This window comes from Myxocyprinus asiaticus, chromosome 24 (genome assembly GCF_019703515.2).
Source record: "Myxocyprinus asiaticus isolate MX2 ecotype Aquarium Trade chromosome 24, UBuf_Myxa_2, whole genome shotgun sequence".
Classification (NCBI taxonomy): Eukaryota; Metazoa; Chordata; class Actinopteri; order Cypriniformes; family Catostomidae; genus Myxocyprinus; species Myxocyprinus asiaticus.
The window spans coordinates 43,995,484-44,010,203 of NC_059367.1; the positions used below are offsets into that span (position 1 = coordinate 43,995,484).

The following is a 14,720-nucleotide window of genomic DNA, read 5'->3' on the forward strand; positions in this document are numbered from 1 at the left end:
AAGCACATGTGAAGGAAATAACCAAAATAATCAGAATTTACAGAAATGATCCAGTGGATGACAAATAATTCAAATTGATGGAATAAATCCTGCCTAAACTATATTTTTTGAAAACTGGGGAAAAATGTGATTTGTTACTTGGTTGCTAGGGTAACCCCATCTGGTTGCTAGGCAGTTACCAAAGTGATAATCAAAAGGCTCCTTGCTACCCTGAGACAAATGAACGAAACCAGAATTCTCTATGATGTTCTGGTGCAGAGATATGTGATTTGTTACATGGTTGCTTGGGTAACACCATCTGGTTGCTAGGCAGTTACCAAAGTTATACTCAAAAGGCTCCTTGCTACCCTGAGTCAAATTAATGAAGCCGGAAGTCTCTACGATTTTTTGGTGCGGAGATATGTGATTTGTTACTTGGTTGCTAGGGTAACCCCACCAGGTTGCTAGGCAGTTACCAAGGTGATACAGAAAAGGCTCCTTGCTACCCTGAGACAAATTACTGAAACCGGAAGTCGCTATGATGTTCTGGTGTAGAGATATGTGATACTTCAAGAATGATTGCCCACCCAAGTAAAACAAGCCAATTGTCATTTCTCTAGGACATTGTGATCCAAAGATATCACTCTCAGACATTTTGAATGGAATTCAATTTGGTTTGGTTGCTAGGGTGCTCTAAATGGTTGCTAGGGCGTGGCTAAGTAGTTTCCAAGATGATACCTGAAGTCTGATTGCTCACCCAAGTAAAACAATCCAACTGTCATTTCTCTAGGACATTCTGATCCAAAGATATCACTCTCAGCCTTTTTGAACGGAAGTCAATGGGGTTTGGTTTCTAGGGTGCTCTAAATGGTTGCTAGGGCATGGCTAATTAGTTTTTCAAGTGGATACATGAAGTCTGATTGCTCACCCAAGTAAAAGAAGCCAACTGTCATTTCTCTAGGACATTCTGATCCAGAGATATCACTCTCAGCCAGTTTGAATGGAATTCAATTTGGTTTGGTTGCTAGGGTGCTCTAAATGGTTGCTAGGGTGTGGCTAAGTAGTTTCCAAGATGATACCTGAAGTCTGATTGCTCACCTAAGTAAAACAAACCAACTGTCATTTCTCTAGGACATTCTGATATAAAGATATCACTCTCAGCCATTTTGAATGGAAGTCAATGGGGTTTCAAATCAAATCAAATCACATTCATTGTCACACAACCATATACACAAGTGCAATAATGGGTGAAAGTCTTGGGTGCAGTTCTGAGCAAAATAGCAGTTATGGCAGTGATGAGACATACACTATCGGTCAAAAGTTTTGAAACACTTGACTGAAATGTTTCTCATGATCTTAAAAATCTTTTGATCTGAAGGTGTATGCTTAAATGTTTGAAATTAGTTTTGTAGACAACAATATAATTGTGCCACCATATTAATTTATTTCATTATAAAACTAAAATTTAATTTAAAAAAAAAAAAAAACGTTTTTGAAATTGATGACTTGGACCAAATAATAAAGAAAAACAGCCAATAAGTGCCCAATATAGATGGGAACTCCTTCAATACTGTTTAAAAAGCATCCCAGGGTGACACCTCAAGAAGTTGGTTGATAAAATGCCTAGACAAAGGGTGACTACTTTGAAGATGCTAAAATATAACACAGTTTTGATTTTGTTTAGTCACAACATAATTCCCATAGTTCCATTTATGTTATTCCATAGTTTTGATGACTTTACTATTATTCTAAAATGTGAAAAAAAAATAATAATAATAAAGAATGAGTAAGTGTTTCAAAACTTTTGACCAGTAGTGTATACCAATTACAATATACAATGTACAGTGTACAATAAACAATATATAGAATACACAAACACACAATATAGAATACACATTATACAGTAAAAATAGTATATATAGTATATATAAAATATACAGTAGGTTGTATTGTACTGTATTGACATTCAAGCTGTCGGTTGATAGTCAGTTGCCAGTGTGTTGTTAAGAGAATATAATTTATGACAGTCCAGTGTGAGATAATAAGATTAATAAAGTGCAGTGCTGATGTATTTTGATCGTGAGAGATCAAGAGTTCAAAAGTCTGATTGCTTGGGGGAAGAAGCTGTCATGAAGTCGGCTGGTGCAGGTCCTGATGTTGCGACAGCGCCTGCCTGATGGTAGCAGTGAGAGCAGCCCATGGCTCGGGTGGCTAGAGTCTCTGATGATCCTCCGAGCTTTTTTCACACACCGCCTGGTATAGATGTCCTGGAAGGAGGGAAGCTCACCTCCGATGATGTGTCTGGCAGTTTGCACCACCCTTTTCAGGGCTTTGCGGTTGTGGGCAGTGCTATTGCCATATCAGGCATTGATGCAGCCAGTCAGGATGCTCTCTACAGTGCTGGTGTAGAACCGTGAGAGGATGTGGCGGTTCATTCTAAACTTCCTCAGCCGTCTCAGGAAGAGGTGCTGATAAGCCTTCTTCACAACGGCCTCAGTGTGGACAGACCATGTCAAAATCAAATCAAATCACTTTATTGTCACACGGCCATATACACAAGTGCAATGGTGTGTGAAATTCTTGGGTGCAGTTCCGATCAACATAGCGGTCGTGACAGTAATGAGACATATACCAATTTACAATAACATCAAATTAACACAACACAATTTAAACATCTGTTATACACATAATTACACTCAACAATATACAAATAATAACATACACTGTACAGTATACAATACGCACTATATAGATACACATTATTCAATAAAAAATAAAAAATAAAAATATATAAAGAAGTATATATATATATATATATATATATAGAATGTACAGTATTGTACTGTATTGACATTCAGGCTGTCGGTTGATAGTCAGTTGTTAAGAGAGAATATAATATAATAGTAATATAATTTATGACAGTCCAGTGTGAGATATAAGAGTAAGGGTAATAAAGTGCAGTGCTGATGTATTTTGATCATGGGAGATCAAGAGTTCAAAAGTCTGATTGCTTGGGGGAAGAAGCTATCATGGAGTCGGCTGGTGTGGGTCCTGATGCTGTGATACCGCCTACCTGACGGTAGCAGTGAGAACAGCCCATGGCTCGGGTGGCTGGAGTCTCTGATGATCCTCCAAGCTTTTTTCACACACCGCCTTGTATATATTTCCTGGAGGGAGGGAAGCTCACCTCCGATGATGTGTCTGGCAGTGTGCAGTGAGTTCCTTAGTGATGTGGACACCGAGGAACTTGAAGCTGCTGACTCTCTCCACTGGTGCTCCATTGATGGTGATGGGACCTTGTTCTCTGTCTTTTCTCCTGAAGTCAACCACAAGCTCCTTTGTCTTGCTGACGTTGAGGGAGAGGTGGTGCTCCTGACACCAGCATGTCAGAGTGTGCATCTCCTTTCTGTAGGCCGTTTCTTCATTGTCAGTGATCAGACCTACCACCGTCGTATCATCAGCAAACTTAATGATGGCATTGGAGCTGTGTGTTGCCACACAGTCATGTGTGTACAGGGAATACAGGAGTGGGCTGAGAACACAGCCCTGCAGGGCTCCAGTGTTGAGGGTCAGTGATGAGGAGATGTTGCTGCCCATTCTAACCACCTGGCATCTGCTTGACAGGAAGTCCAGGATCCAGCTGCACAGCGAGCTGTTTAAGCCAGATCCCGGAGTTTCACATAAAGTTTGGAGGGCACTATGGTGTTGAATGCTGAGCTGTAGTCTACAAACAGCATTCTCACATAAGTTCACTTAGGTTTGCTTGCTAAGTTGCTCTAAATGGTTGCTAGGGCATGGCTAAGTAGTTTTTATGATGATACCTTAAGTCTGATTGCTCACCCAAGTAAAACAAGCCAACTGTCTTGGACAAGCCAGGACATTCTGATCCAAAGATATCACTCTCAGCCATTTTGAATAGAAGTCAATGGGGTTTGGTTGCTAGGGTGCTTTAAATGGTTGCTATGGCATGGCTAAGTACTTCCATGATGATCATTAAGGGATGTAGAAATGAGATGTGAGGAATCTGTTGTCTCAGTGAGTCCGCTGGTTTGTTTTTGTTTGTCATCAGGTTCTCTGTTGAGTTAATATGTCACTGACTCACGTAATCTGCGTTGCCATGGAAGCTGTAATTGTTTCAATAGTAACACTGATCATGCCAGCTTGCTGCCAACGAGTGGCACTTGATCGCCATTAGTTCCCTGGCTATATCTACCTCCCTCATATCAACATGGAATTAGTGCAATATACAAAAGAGCACTTCAAATGGACTCCAACTAATATTAATAATCCATAGGAACATGAATAAATTCTTGCAAAATACAAGCGCACTTGAACAGACTACAAATACTTTTAATAACAATCTATATGAACATGAGATGTATTCATACAAATAATACAAACATTCATGTATTAATATAAATAGCTAAATTGAAGTACATGTTTTTTTTTTTCCAAATGTTTTTAAAATGAAAGAACCACAAGCACGGATTTTACGCATGTGCAGCTACAAAATAATGAATGAATCACTCTGAGACTACTCGTTATTCAGAGTCATATAAAAGATTACTCAAAATTACTCAAATCACATTTAACCGAAGGAATTATATTGTTTATATCTTTGGAAATATTTTACATATTGAAATTCTTTTGATAACTTTTTGTCAGGGGGGTCTGCAGATGATGTATACCAAATTTTGTGTTGATCGAACTAACGGTCTAGGAGGAGTTCGAAAAAGTAGGTTTTTCAAAAAATTCAAAATGGCAGAAAAAAATTATAGTCAGAGATATACATTTTGTAGGGCTTGACTCAAAGTATCAGAGGAAATAATTTTGATTCTAGCCCTTACGGCTCCAAAGTTATGAACACAAATACAAAGGTGCTTATTATAGTGCCACCTTCTGTGCTTGAACCCCTAATTATCAAAATCAATAGAATATTAATCAGGATTGATATTGCTAGGGCAACACCCTGGAGGGACTAATAACCAGACAGTATAACAGTCTCAATATAGGATTGTTCTCTTAGGAAAGTCGATGTCTGGAGAACATTAACATTCAAAACGTAAACAATGAAGGCTTGAATCCGAGCACTGACATCACCTGCCAGTCCTTGGCACAGGTACATGCAGAACAATACCAAAACACTTCTCTTTAAAGTATAACAAAGTTTTTTGATGCAGTAATATCAATTAATAATCAGTACAATGCAGTTGATAAACTTCCGACTTCCAACTACAAACTAAACAGTAACATGATTAGATATTGTAACAGACAAGCCTATAATACATGAGAGGAAGGTATGTGTGTGTGTGTGTGTGTGTGTGTGTGTGTGTGTGTGTGTGTGTGTGTGTGTGTGTGTGTGTGTGTTTGTAAGGAGAGAATGAGGGCACAAAATGGCAGGCATGGCTCCTGTTGAGAGTACGTCACGCGAGGTTTCTGACCAGAGAATGTGGCTGGAGAGTCTGATTAATGGTGTCTGCCCGTTTAATCCGTGTCTCCGCTGGTGCGATAACTTAGGGACAAAGCTGGGCTCTATCGCCACGTTATCTGCTCGCCAAATGTGTGTGTGGGTATGTTTGTGAGGGGTCATGTGTGTGTGCGGTTAATCCGAGAGAGAGTACAAAGTGACGGCACCAAAGCCAGTTTTAGCGATCGTGGGAGAGAAGGCAATCATTAGTTTTGTCCACTGTCCGCCATGGTCATTGGTTCTTTAATGGATAAACTCAGTGTGCCGGTCTCACTCGCGATGGCAGAAATGCACAAACAGCCCAACGTGGTTGGATGACAACACATCAAATCTTATTTGTGGTAACAGTAAGTTACATTAATACCTTGAGTATTATTAGAAGCAATGAGCGGACTCGGCGGTCCGTAAACTGTACAAGCAACAAACTTGATACACAAGAATAACACACTATAATTATTTATCTCTGCCCAGATGTAAATCTCTTACTTGAGTCATGTGAAGACGCAGGTAGAATGTGTGTTCGTCCGTTGTTTGACTCTGACTCAGTTCCTCGAAGCTCGGGTGATGACGGGAGGTCGTTTTCTAGCTCTGTCTCGGCGGGTTGGCGGAGATGTATCAGTGAAGTCGACTCAGTTGAAGAAGGAAGAGAAACCTTCTTTCTGCACTTCTGCAGGCAAAAGGGTGAGATGCAGATTGCTCGGTGGTCTCCTTCGGATCTGTTAGTGTTCCCGGTGGAACAAGGAGAAATCTTGGCTCGTCCAGTGAGATGGAGATTGAATGGCCAAAGTTCAGGTACGTACAATACTTCTTTTGACAATGAGGCTGCACCTGGGAGCAGCAGGGCTGCAACTAGATGCGATGCATACTGTCACTGGAAGCAAAGCTTCGGGGTTATATACACTTGATGACATCATGGTTGAGGGACGTGTTCTGTCATGCGTTTCATCCAATAGGAGTTGAGATTTCGAACCGTCAGAATTTCACACCTAGGTGTAAAGTGAGCAAGGCTTGATGGGATCTGTAGTCTGTTTTGGACTCCTTTTGTTTGATTTTGGCGCCGTTTGTGTTATTAGGCTTTGAGTGTTCCTACAGGCTACAGTTTGGCTTTATGACTGTATGTAGGCCTGCTTTTGTCTCCTATCTGAGTACATGAGGCCCAGGGTAATGTTCCTTCTGCACTCAAGAGCCACAAACCTCAATTTAATGCTCTGTACGCAAAAGCAAGAGCAGCAGAAACTCTGAGTCGATCAAATAAAATTTGAGATATTATCTTTGGCTGCAAGTCTGTGAGTACTGTGTATAGATGCTTGATTTAGAGAAATCAAATGTTGATTGATGAGCTTTAAAACACTGAATTCAACATGTTTTGGAGAACTAGATGTATTCTTAATAGGATATTCATATTACAGAAAAGAAGTTTCAGTGGTCTATTTTTAAACCAGTATAATAAATGTTAATTAAAACATTTATTAAAATGGTTAGATTTATTGCATTAGTGTTTACTACAAAGCAGGGGAAAAAAAGAAAATTCATATTCATTGCTTTGTTTGAGTTTTAGCAATGCTATAATTTATCTTAATATGAACATTGATAGTAATAAAATTATGTCATTTTACAGGTGCATCTCAATAAATTAGAATGTCATGGAAAAGTTCATTTATTTCAGTAATTCAACTCAAATTGTGAAACTCGTGTATTAAATAAATTCAATGCACACAGACTGAAGTAGTTTAAGTCTTTGGTTCTTTTAATTGTGATGATTTTGGCTCACATTTAACAAAAACCCACCAATTCACTATCTCAAAAAATTAGAATACATCATAAGACCAATAAAAAAAACATTTTTAGTGAATTGTTGGCCTTCTGGAAAGTATGTTCATTTACTGTATATGTATTCAATACTTGGTAGGGGCTCCTTTTGCTTTAATTACTGCCTCAATTTGGCGTGGCATGGAGGTGATCAGTTTGTGGCACTGCTGAGGTGGTATGGAAGCCCAGGTTTCTTTGACAGTGGCCTTCAGCTCATCTGCATTTTTTGGTCTCTTGTTTCTCATTTTCCTCTTGACAATACCCCATAGATTCTCTATGGGGTTCAGGTCTGGTGAGTTTGCTGGCCAGTCAAGTACACCAACACCATGGTCATTTAACCAACTTTTGGTGCTTTTGGCAGTGTGGGCAGGTGCCAAATCCTGCTGGAAAATGAAATCAGCATCTTTAAAAAGCTGGTCAGCAGAAGGAAGCATGAAGTGCTCCAAAATGTCTTGGTAAACGGGTGCAGTGACTTTGGTTTTCAAAAAACACAATGGACCAACACCAGCAGATGACATTGCACCTCAAATCATCACAGACTATGGAAACTTAACACTGGACTTCAAGCAACTTGGGCTATGAGCTTCTCCACCCTTCCTCCAGACTCTAGGACCTTGGTTTCCAAATGAAATACAAAACTTGCTCTCATCTGAAAAGAGGACTTTGGACCATTGGGCAACAGTCCAGTTCTTCTTCTCCTTAGCCCAGGTAAGACGCCTCTGACGTTGTCTGTGGTTCAGGAGTGGCTTAACAAGAGGAATACGACAACTGTAGTGTCTGTGTGTGGTGGCTCTTGATGCCTTGACCCCAGCCTCAGTCCATTCCTTGTGAAGTTCACCCAAATTCTTGAATCGATTTTGCTTGACAATCATAAGGCTGCGGTTCTCTTGGTTGGTTGTGCATCTTTTTCTTCCACACTTTTTCCTTCCACTCAACTTTCTGTTTACATGCTTGGATACAGCACTCTGTGAACAGCCAGCTTCTTTGGCAATGATTGTTTGTGGCTTACCCTCCTTGTGAAGGGTGTCAATGATTGTCTTCTGGACAACTGTCAGATCAGCAGTCTTCCCCATGATTGTGTAGCCTAGTGAACCAAACTGAGAGACCATTTTGGAGGCTCAGGAAAACTTTGCAGGTGTTTTGAGTTGATTAGCTGATTGGCATGTCACCATATTCTAATTTTTTGAGATAGTGAATTGGTGGGTTTTTGTTAAATGTGAGCCAAAATCATCACAATTAAAAGAACCAAAGACTTAAACTACTTCAGTCTGTGTGCATTGAATTTATTTAATACACGAGTTTCACAATTTGAGTTGAATTACTGAAATAAATGAACTTTTCCACGACATTCTAATTTATTGAGATGCACCTGTATATAAAACATGTGTTATGGATATGGGACTGTTTATTTTGCACTCCCTTGTTTTGGTTGCTTTACTTGTAAAACATTAAACAATTAAGACAAGGTAGTTTCAAAGTTTGTTCAATTTGCTCAATGCTAAATGTTAGTCTCAGTTGGATTTTTTTTTTTAAATTTATTTATTTTTACACATTTGAATTTTATCACATAATTCCATCAAATGTAATGTAGTAATCTTTAAAAATATATACAGTATACGCACACACACACACTATATATATATATATATATATATATATATATATATATATATATATATATATATATATATATATATATAAGCAATATCGCAAGAGCGAGATATGGCCCTATATCTGTGTGCAAATGATGCATCCAAGCCTTTGTTAGTAATTCACAAATGTCACTTTAGAACTAGTATCACAGTTTGGGCTGTTTCTAACAAGTTATTGGAGAAACAAGGGTGTGTGTGTGTGTGTGTGTGTGTGTGAGAGAGAGAGAGAGAGAGAGAGAGAGATGGAGTGTGTGCGATCACCCGTTGCCACTCCCAAGCAGAGATGCTGTAGTGTGTTAGTCAGCTTTCTGGAAATAATGTCATTTTGGTCAAATTCATCCTATTTTCTCAGTGGAAAAATAGCCATAGAAGCAGAGGTATTCCTCCCTATTTCGCTGTAGCCGATGCACAAGAGTCATTCACTATAGAAACCGCAACCTCCTCCGCCATTTTGAACAGTATGTTCTCTCCAATGTGGAAATTCCGGTAAGAGGTAAGCACCTTGAGTTTGTGTAATTAATCAGTCTGTTGTGTTTCTCAGCTGTGATGAGTCTTAATGCTGAAGTTCTAGGTTTAAAATCGTTTAAAGCTATTTCCTAGCTTTAGTAGTGTAATAGTAATCCGAGCGATCACATAGTGTTGATGAATGAAAACACTGACTGACACTGACTCACGTCACCTGGCTCATATTACACACAAAAATGTCTTTTGCTTCCACCTGCTGGCTAAAATATGTAATGTCACAAAATTAAAGGTAAAGAGACACATATAGCACTTAACACATCTGTACTGCTCTTCTACTTTAGTTTAGAATGGTACAAACACAAGCGGAGTGATACACACTGTGAAGCGTCGGAGTGCTGATGGTGTGAGACCATCAGTACTCATAGAACGTCTCTAGTCCAGTCAGATTTGAGGACCGGAGCTAATTGTTGTTTAAATATATATATAAAACTGAATATTTTAAGTTTCATTAATTTAGCTAAAAATTACACAATTCATTTAGCTGGAATTTTGTTATGTAATTCAAATCCGTATCTTAAAAATAGGCTAAAATATTTTTTGAGTGTACTGATGTTACTCTTTCATTGAAATAAATGCTATACATATGGTAGTTTCCATATCAAACAAGGAGTAAACAATCATAAATAATATTTTTTTATTTCATGTATGATGGCCAGCAATAGGTTTTTCGGTCATGGTCAAGTCCAGGAATTTTACAAGTGGCAACCCTGATGTGGCTTGATGTGTGGCTATATATAGAAAGCTTGAGCACAATTCTAGCAAAGATTGACATGAAGTACCTCTGGGGTTCAGTTACTCAAACATTTCACACATTGTTCAGGCAAAAAGTTTTACTTTCTTATGTAACAAATGTCATATAAAGGCTTTTGTCAACCTTGCAAAAGACCACTTTTTGTTAACTGGAGTACTAAGAAATATCAACATGACAAAATGAATTTTAAATGTTATTGTAGACACAAAAGTTAACCCTTACAAAAGGGTACTGTGGCAGTACCATGGTACAGTTATTGTATCATATGGTAATGTCATGGTACTTTGAAATATACTGTGGTACTGAATGCTTACCATATTCGTGTACCATGGTATTTACATGTTACTGCAAGGTACTTCAAAGAATACCATGGTAGTACCATTGCATAAAATTTTCTGGATAGGTAAGTGTGTTATTTTGGGTGGGATAATTTATGTGTTTCTGGTGTGTAGTTATTACATGTGTTGAGTGGTTCAGGCTGTCTGTGAATTACTGAGTGACTGTAACGATGGGCTGGCAATGACAGGCAGATGAAGACGATGATGATGTGAAGAACCCAAGTGCAGTTTATTTACATAAGTGATAACATATCCAAAACATAACAAACATAAACGACATGACTTCTTTACACAAAACAAACAATACCTGACAATGTACAATGGCAAACATGAGCCTTAAATACATGGACAAGGGTAACAAGACAAACAAGTTAACCAATGACAAGACAGAACTGATAACAAGGTAACTAGGCAAATAAACCAATGGATACAAGACACATGAACATGGAGGGAAACATGAAATCACATGACCAGGGGACCACATGACAAGATCACATGACAGGAACAAACATGGCATGGAACAAAACACATACAAACCTGACAGTGTCAAACATGCATTTATTTTCAGGTATTTTATTTCATTACTTCATATGCATACACCTGTGTTTGTGTGTAGTCTTCATACAGAAGCACTGACACAGAACCTCCTTCAGGATAAACAGTCCTGTAACAAGAGTTTGACATTCTGCTTTGACCTGTCCCTTCTTTACAGCTTATAAATTTAATTCTCTCATTTCTGTTAATCAGTTCAGTGATTATTTTGTGCTACATATTGTCAGATGTTGCTTTACTAAAGATCTAGCCTTTCTCTTAAGCAGACATATGTGAATGTAACATAAACAGACATATGTATGTTAAGTGTTATGTATGTAGGTAAACACTCTCAACACTAGCTTATTTAGAGGAGGAAAATGTGTCTAACAGGTAGGCCTAGTCTTAGTTGTGTGTGTTCCAGCATTTTGGATGATAAACATCTCTACATGCATCTTTCACAATATGTGGGGTTCCTTTTGTTTTTAAACATGACGACATCATCCCGAATTTGTTTTCTTATGTCATCTGAAACACTTTAAGACAGAACATTATCATTCTGATGGACATTCCTAATGTCTATACAGCTGTTTTAATATTCACCTGTAAAATACCCCTTCACTGAAGCTGAATTACTCAGTAACATCAAAGGCATCAGCTGTTCAGCCGAAACACTTATTTAACCATGTACTTTCCCTGCTTAATATCAGATTACACTGTAATTTGTGTCTCACTTTGAATGATTTACCTTTTGTTGACATTCATGGATGTGGACTGGTTATTGTGCAGGTCTTGTGTGTAGAGGGCTTTAAGTTTTATCACACAATAGATTTCAATGAAAGTATTTGTATTCCAAATGATGGTGTGATAGTTTGATGTGTTCGTGTAACTTATGCTGTCTTCTGGAACATAACAGGCTTTATTTTCTTGGCCCAGCACAGCACAACGGCCATGCCCCATCCAATTTTTGTGAGATCACTAATTCTAAGTGAAATTTTCATGCCAGCACAAGTGGGTGTAGGTGGGAGTGTTTGTGCTATTTGTGGGTGAACTGTATGTTAATGAAGTGGGGCAAAGTGCAATTTGCTATTTTCCTGAGAAATAGGTCATTGCACTAAGACGTGTGAGAACCACATCTATTCTTGGCACAAAGTCAGTTTCTGCATTTGCAGATTGGGGATTCCACCAGTAGATGATATCAAAGAGCTATCGATCACTTTTAATACTAGCCATGATTTGTGTGTCAGTAGATCAAAGATGAATAATAATAATAATAATACTAATTATATGTTTATTTTGTATAGGGCCTTTCCAAATCTCAAGGACGCTTTAGAGAAATTAAACATAAAACAGTCCCAGAGAGGCCGATAGAGAACATACACCACATATACATTGTGGTTTGGACTGTCTTCATTTAAATATATAATAGGATGCAGATGGTGCAATAACCAGAGAAGAACCTCAGAGTTAAATTGCACTTGATCCCAGCCTATCAGCGCTTTGCATGCACGATTTCGCCTACCCACTTGCGCCTACACTTAGCGCATGCTTGCACGAAAATATTAACTTCATGGCCATGCCTACTGACTTTGCGCATATGATGTATTGTATTGCACTGCGCTTAAGACGTAGTACTCTCAAACCTATAACGCCGCCTGTATCAAATTTGATACACTATTTTCTAAAGCAGTGGTTCCCAACCAAGGGCGTAGCCAGGAAATTACTTTTGGGTGGGCCTCAAGTTTTCTAAACTCAAGTTTTCTTAAACGCTGGTGCGAATTGATTTAATGCCCAGTAATTCGTAAAGCTTGCGTAATGTCCGTGACATAAAGTTTGTGCCCTGATCGGTGAGGATCTCTTTCGGAATCCCCACCTGGGAAATTATTTTGAAGAGTGCCTCTGCAACACTGCGTGCTGAGATGTTACGCAGGGGCAATGCTTCCGGATATCACGTTGCATAGGACCAATACAAAGCAATGTCTGCGTACTGACTGCTCTAATGGCCGAACGAGGTCCATGCCAATTCTCTCGAAGGGGACCTCGATCAGCGGAAGGGGGCACAATGGTGCTTTCGGGGTGGCCGGCGGGTTCACCAGCTGACATTCACGGCAAGCCACACACCACCTGCAGACATCGCCGCCAATGCCCGGCCAATAAAAACGGGCTATTAGATGGTTCAGTGTTTTTCTTTCCCCTAGATGACCCGCCATGGGATTATAATGGCTGCCTGGAACACCATTTCCCGATGGCTCCGTGGTATTAAGAGCTGGGATTTATCTTCCTTTGTTTGAGCATCCTGCGTCACTCTATACAACCGCTCATTTATAATTGCAAAATAGGGATATGAAAGTGTGACATTCAGCCAGAGTTGTTGACCATCGATCACTCTCACTTGGTCGAAGGCATGCTCCCTGAGGGGTGGGCGGGGCTGCAGCCTCACCCCCCCTCACGTCATCCTGACGAGCTGACAAAGATGGCCCCGGCTCCACCTCCCCTGCCAGAGCATCGCACATTTCACATATCATTGCAATTTATGCAGATGGGTGAGGCGGGAACTAACCGTGGCCTCCACTCTATGTTTTCTTCCCTGAAATTTTATCACAAGGGTCACCACGGGGTAATTGTGAATATCCCCATGCACACACTTCACCCTCACCCTTTTGGTTGTGCCCAAAGCCACGTTGAACCAAGCGTTGGTGGATAGTGGTTTGATTACAACCCGTGTCCACCAATGCTTGGTGAGTACCCCCCATTGACTCTTACCGGTATCTGGTACGCTCCGGCCCGATCAGGGGCAGCCTGTGGAGTGTCGGGGATCCGGACCACCATCCCCAGCTCCATCACAGGGCATTGATCCCGGAAGTGTCCCGGATCCCCGCAACTCCAGCTGTCCGGCCCAGGAACCACGCCCACACCTGCGTTGGCAGACACTTCCACCTGAGGGGGACAGCGGCGGGGCACTGTAGATGCTGAGGGTGGTGCAAACCCCCGTATGCGGGGAACTGGCTTTGGTGGCGGGACGCCTCGCTTCCGCGGGGCAGGAACGGGCTCTGGGGAGAGAGCAGAGTGAGAGAGAAGAGGGGAGGGGAGGGGGAAGAGAATGGGGAAAACATTGGGGGAGGGGAGAGAGAGTGGGAGGGCTCTGCCACCCTCGGGTACACCGCCATATGGTCTGCCGCCAATTCGGACAGCCTCCTCCAGCGACACCAGGCGGTGGCACTGGACCCATTCCGCCATTCCTCATGGTAATCAATGGACAAGCTGCTCCAAAATCACCTGATTGATCACTCCCTCGACGTCATGATCCCCCGCCAGCAGCCATCTCCGGCAGGCGTCTCAGAGCCGTTGGGTGAATGCAAACGGGCGGCCGGTCATTTCCAACTTCATCGCTCAGAAGAGCTGGCAATGCTGCTCCAGACTGTGGCCAACCCGCTGCAGGATGGTCTTCTTCAGATCTTCATAAGCCAGGAGGTTAGCAGTTGTTGTGCTGCGAGCTTGGCTTCCCCGGACAGCAATGGGAGGAGCCTGGTTGCCCATTGACCATGTGGCCAGCCACAGATCTCAGCGGTGCGCTCAAAGAGATTGAGGAACGCTTCTGGGTTATCTTCCATCCTCATCTTCAAGAGCGTGGGTGATGGCATGGGGCTGTGGTTGTCCGGGGATGCAGC

At 40.8% G+C, this 14,720-nt stretch overlaps 1 protein-coding gene across 2 annotated transcripts in view; it reads left to right on the forward strand.

Annotated features, from left to right (window-relative positions):
- The window catches only part of tmcc1a (transmembrane and coiled-coil domain family 1a), a 78,363-nt gene that overhangs the window by 48,311 nt on the left and 15,332 nt on the right, over nucleotides 1-14,720 (forward strand). The window lies entirely within an intron of this gene.